This window comes from Aegilops tauschii, chromosome 6 (assembly GCF_002575655.3).
Source record: "Aegilops tauschii subsp. strangulata cultivar AL8/78 chromosome 6, Aet v6.0, whole genome shotgun sequence".
NCBI lineage: Eukaryota > Viridiplantae > Streptophyta > Magnoliopsida > Poales > Poaceae > Aegilops > Aegilops tauschii.
Genome location: NC_053040.3, coordinates 412,527,446 through 412,533,345, shown reverse-complemented (window position 1 = coordinate 412,533,345; position 5,900 = coordinate 412,527,446).

Here is a 5,900-nt window from a genome sequence, read left to right as displayed (position 1 = left end):
AAGTCAACATCTGGTACATGTCATTTCCTCAGACGATCTTTGGTCTGTTGGTCCTCGAAGAAACAGAACTGCGTATCACTGTCTACTGCTGAAGCTGAGTACATTGCTGCTGGCTCTTGCTGTGCTCAATTGCTGTGGATGAAGCAAACTCTCAAGGACTACAACGTCAACGTGAAGAATGTGCCTCTCTTCTGTGACAATGAGAGTGCCATCAAGATTGCTCACAACCCAGTTCAGCACTTGTCGTGGAATTGTCGAGGCAGATGTCCTCAAGCTAGGACTTAGTCGTGGAGCCATCGCCGCTAGGAAGCTTGAAGGGGTTTAACGGGACAAGGAACACGAGGGTTTATACTGGTTCGGCCCCTTACGGTGAAGGTAAAAGCCTACGTCCAGTTGAGGTGATATTGATTAGGGTTTCGATGACCAGGGAGCTTAACTGCTATGCCTGGCTCTCGATGAGATCTTTCTTGTCCCTAAACCGCTGCCGGGTCGTCCCTTTATATAGGGAGGCTGACGCCCAGCAGCTCTCATAGTCCCGACCGGCTCATAAGAGTGTCCGGCTCGGACTCTCAACTATTCCTGCCTTACACTACAAGTTCTACCATAATAATGATTGTAACTACGGGCCTTAAGCCATATCCGGGTCTTAAGCCCATCTTTGGCCCACCGTCTTCAAGCTTGGCGCCGGGCTTCTGGTGGTGACCATTATGAATAACCCGGCCCCTTCTGGCGGGTGACTCTAAGGTCTATATCCTCAACATTAGGCCCCAGATTGATTTGAGCCGGCTCATGTCAATCTTCAATCCTTTTGACAGAAAAATCTCCGGCTTACAATTGTGTGAAGGCCATAACCCGGCGTGACGTCATCCTCTGGACTCCGGGTAATCCGCCGTGACATCATCCTCTATTAAATCCGTTTTTTACTCCACCCGATCCGCAACGGATCTTATCTTTACTGCCATCCCGAAAATCGAGGCGTTTCATGGGGAGATAACCACGCCGTGGTCTCCTCATTTCTCGTGCCTACTTATGAGCTCGCCCTTATAAATAGCCCGGCCCGACGGGCCTTCAGCCACTCGTCTTCCTCCTCGCGCCACTGTTCCTCCGCTCGAGCTCCGTTGCTGTCGCCGCCACGGGTCTCCTTCTCCTCACCAACTCCGGCCGCTGCATCAACCTGTTGTGTCCAGAGAAAACGGCGGCGACCTCCGCAACTCACCAGCACCTGTAAGTCCTGGCTACCCCGTAGAACAGATCTGCAGTAGGGTTCGTCCCGTTCGTCCGTGTTCGTCGCCGTCGCCCACAAGCTCCGGTAGTTTTCATTTTTACTGCCCTTTTTTGATCTTAGCCTTGTATAGAACCACTGCGGTAGCTGTTTAGCACCCATTTCACATGCAAGTAGCCCTCTTTTTACTGCATAAGAGCCTTGTTCGAGCCCAAGAACTTCTCCTGCGTCTGTTTTTAGGTCTAGAAACTTTCCTTTTGACCGATCATTTTGATCCAAATTATTTACTGCCATGTGTGAAACCTGTTTTCACCACACTTAGTAAAAAACTGCACTTGTTGAGTCATGGCGGTTTACAATTCCGGTTTAAAGAAACCACGCGCCGTAGGACCTCCCGGCTCAAAAGAGATCATGCGCCATAGAATTTTCCCGCTCATCTGTGATAAGGCCGTAGACAATCGAATTACTCTCAATACCTCGGGCGGCTTAAATAACCTGATGCACCTAGATATATGTCATTAGTCCCCTCCATAAGCCGCCACTTTAACATTGTACTGTAAATTTCCTCCGGCTTATAATTAAACCGGACGTTTCCTTTTATCATAGGCTGCCGACTTTCACCATGCCTCCCAAAGCTCCTAAAGCCTCCATCACTTGCAATTGGATGAAGTCCAATGTCACCAACGATACTTTAGCAGATTTTGTCAAGTCAGGCTACCTGCCTAAGAAAGACGTCATGTCTTACCGTGCCCCTGACCCGTCAGAAGAGAGACCATAGCCAAAGGACGGGGAGGTAGTGATTTTTGCGGATCATATGAGCCGGGGCTTCGCACCGCCCGGCTCAAAGTTTTTCAGAGACGTGCTGAACTTCTTTGACCTACGGCCACAAGATATAGGACCCAACTCGGTGTCCAACATATGCAATTTCCAAGTGTTCTGCGAGGTTTATCTTGGAGAAGAGCCCAGCCTGCTGCTCTTCAGAGAGCTCTTCTACCTGAACCGCCAGAACGAGTGCGCCAACGGGCCAAGTTTGGAACTCGGCGGAATCTCCATTCAGCGACGGAGAGACTGCCTCTTCCCTTACGCCGAGCCGCAGAGTCACCCAAAGGACTGGAACCAGACATGGTTCTATTGCCAAGACACGTCACCGACTGACGAGAGCCCGCTGCCCGGCTTTCGCCCTTCACGTCTGGAGCCAACTCACCCGCTGTCTGACAAGTTAACTCAGGCGGAACGCCAACCTCTGCTCCCCACCATCAACAAGATCAAGGCTCTCCTGGGCAATGGTCTCAACGGAATCGATCTGGTCCGGGTCTGGATCTCGTGGCGGGTGATCCCATTGAGCCGCCGCCCCGACTTAATGTGCGAGTACACGGGCCGAAAGGATGACCCCCAGAGACACAACCGCAACGATCTCCCTGAAGATGTTGCTGAGGATATGACCAAGGCTCTTTTGAACGAGAGCCTGGCAGACTGCGGGAGGACCGGGTTAGCCCCCTTCTGCAAGACCAACCCAGCCCCAGCGGTAAGCCGCTGATCTGAACATTTTATCTTCTTCTGTAGATAACCGTCATCTGAATCTTTAAGAAATCATCCTTGTATTTTTCAGGCTGATGACAAGTTCTGGAAGGTCAAATATGACCATGAGGCGGCCAAGAAGGCCAGGAAAGCGAAGAAAGCCGCCAAGAAAGCCGCTCCTCGTAAGAAGGGAAGTAGGCCTACTGCTTCAGAGCTGATGCAATTAAGCGACAGCTCCGAGTCAGAGGTAACCCCTGAACCTGTAAGCTCTTGCTATATCTGTTATTTATTTCTGTCCACCTTATCAATTATATTTATCAACAGGATGACACCGGAGCAAGTAACCCGATGGTTGAAGAGGTAATGTCACTTTCCTCCGACTCGGAGCCCTTGCCAAGGCTGAAAGTCCGAAGGGTAACCCGGAAAGTAAGCTTTTCACATCCTTTAGCTTATCAAGATCCTCAATTTATTTTGAAGCGACAGGTTCATGAAAGCCGGCGGCACACCCGGACCAACAAAGACACTGACCTCTCCTCCGGGTTACCTGACGCATCGAGGAAACGCCGGACCGAGGTGATCTCAAAGTTGTACCCTTTTCATCCTTTGGCAGGTGTTATACGTCAACCGCTCAACTCTTCTGACTCAAATTATCAGGAAACTTCCCCCTCTTCTGGCGATTCTATGCAGTCGAACCTGCCGGCTTTCAAGACCGTGCTCGGGTAATGATGATCATCTCATGTTGTACTTTGTCTTTACTTACACTATTGTGCTTAACCTTTCTGTCTTTTCAGTGCCCAGGCAAAACTCAGCAAACGGGCGAAGAAGAACAAGCCGGTCGATGAGCCGGACTTGCCTGAGCCGGAAGTAGCCGCTCAAGAACCGCCAGCTGCCTCTGCTCCTGAGGCCGCTGCTCCAACCAACAAGCCCATAGCAGAAGCTTCTGCTAACCCGGAGGCCTCCAGCTCGGCTCAACCAGCAGATGACCCAGATGTGGTAATCACCCGGACGGAATTTGTTGAGCCGGGGAGACCTACTGCGCTGGCCAAGTGTTCTGCCAAGGGGGAGTTGCTACAGCCCCGCCGGGTTAATCTGGACCTCACTGACTACGCCAACTTGAGCATCGGAGAGCTCGTCTCCGGCTACGTCAGCCAAGTGCACAAGAGCCGGGATGCAGAGATTGGCATGGTGAACCAGATTCAGCAGAAGTCAGAGGTACCACTCTTCTTTCTTTTTGTTTACTGTATAGCTATCTTGTTATTCTTACCATGCTCTAGCCCCCAAGTCTACGACTTATGATAGAATATGCTGTAGACTTAAGTTCCGGCTTACTCAATTGAACCGGCAATTTGTAGATAGAAACGTTCAATATGCATTAGCCCCCAAGTGCCAAGTGTCTTTGCTTGGAAAGCGCTTGGGACTTTTTAAAATTGTATAATAACTGTTCATCCTATAACCCGGAAATTATGTAGGCTGCTGGCAAGAAGTTTGAAGCTGACATCTCTGATCTCAAGACCCGTCTGAAGACGCAAGAAACTGAGACCCGGAAAGCAAATGCCAAATTTGTGTCCAGTATTGCTGCGCAAGAAAAGCTGAAGACGGACTTTGATGCTGAACGGAGAGCCTGGGCCGAAGAGAAGGCCACTCTGGTGAACCGGGCCGAACAGGCGGAGAAGGCTCTCTCAGAGAAGACCGCCGAACTCTCCGGCTTAAAGCGCCAAGTGTCCCAGATGGTTGCCGCAATCTTCGGTAAGTCATTTCACCGGCTTTCATCAAGTTTAGAATCTTTATATCTCATAACTCATCCTTGTCGGCGGCTTATCTTATTCTGTTAAACAGGTCCCAGAAGCGCCAACCTCAACCAAAGCGTGGTAACCAAGCTGAAGGCCGTGTACACCCTGGTGGAGCAACTCTACACCGGGTCACAGCGTGCTCTGGCTGTGGTAGCCCTATCCAACGAGGTGCCGACTCACCTGGCGGAAGTTCTTCGCCAGCTCGCCGTTCTTCCTCAACGCATCCAAGAGCTGCGACGGGCCTCTGCAAGAGCCGGAGCCATAGCGGCTCTAAGCTGGGCTAAGGCGTTCCTTCCAGAGCTAGACCCGGCGGACATCGCTCTGGGCTACCCCAGTTTGAAGGAAGACGGCACCGCCTTCGACCAGAAGGACTTCGCAGCTTGCGTGAAGATCGTACGCCCGGTGGCCACTCTGATTGGCAATGAAACAGATCTTACTAAGTATCAGCCGGGTTACGATGCAGAGAATCAGAGGATCCCCACTCCGCGCTATGAAGCCCTCAGCTTAATCCCGCCGACTCGCAAGCACACCTTCGCCCCGGAGATTGACCTGGCGGGGTTGATTGACGAGGAAGCCCAATTTGAAGCTCTGAGCGGCATCAATTGGAAGTCGTCAACTTTCCAGGTCTTGGGAACAGCCGGAGGAGAAGAGAGGGATGAGCCGGAGACTTCAACTCAGCAAGCATCGTAACTCTGCTGGCGGCTTATCAAACAATGCCTCACCCTTTTGGACTCAATGAGTCTTGTAATAGAGTAGGACCAACACTTTATCTTTGCCATGCCATCGTGCACGCATTGAATGCTGAAGTCTATTGAAGTTGTCTCCTTTATATTTCTCCGGGTCGTAATCAATCATTTATTTTCCTTAAGCTCAAAATAGTTGCCTTCGACTATCCTGCATAGAAGGACAAATCACAAGTCTCTAGGCGGCTTACCGCATTGAGAATCATAGGTTTTAGATATATAACCCGGAATATGAATCAAAAAAGACTGGTCCTCAATTATGTCCTTAATACAGCCGTAATAACACACTTAGCGGCTTGCAAGCATGCTTCCGGTTTAAATAACCCGGGTAAAAAGGTTGGTACCTCAATTCCAGCTTACCTGTCTGAATAACGCCCATTGTGTTCAACTAACACTGTAAATCAAAGTTAAGCCGGCAAAGTGAGACCCGGCCGTACACACTTTGAAATAATCAGAAGAAACTTGCTATAAAGCAGAAGAACTTAGGGGCTTCCGGTTCGAATACGACCAGAGACCCGGCCCAAAGGGGCTATGCTAGGATTCGAATACGATCATATAGCCCCCAGTGGGTGTGGCGATGCCAATCAATAGGGTACCGACAGCTATGTTCTCTTTGGTTCGAATGCG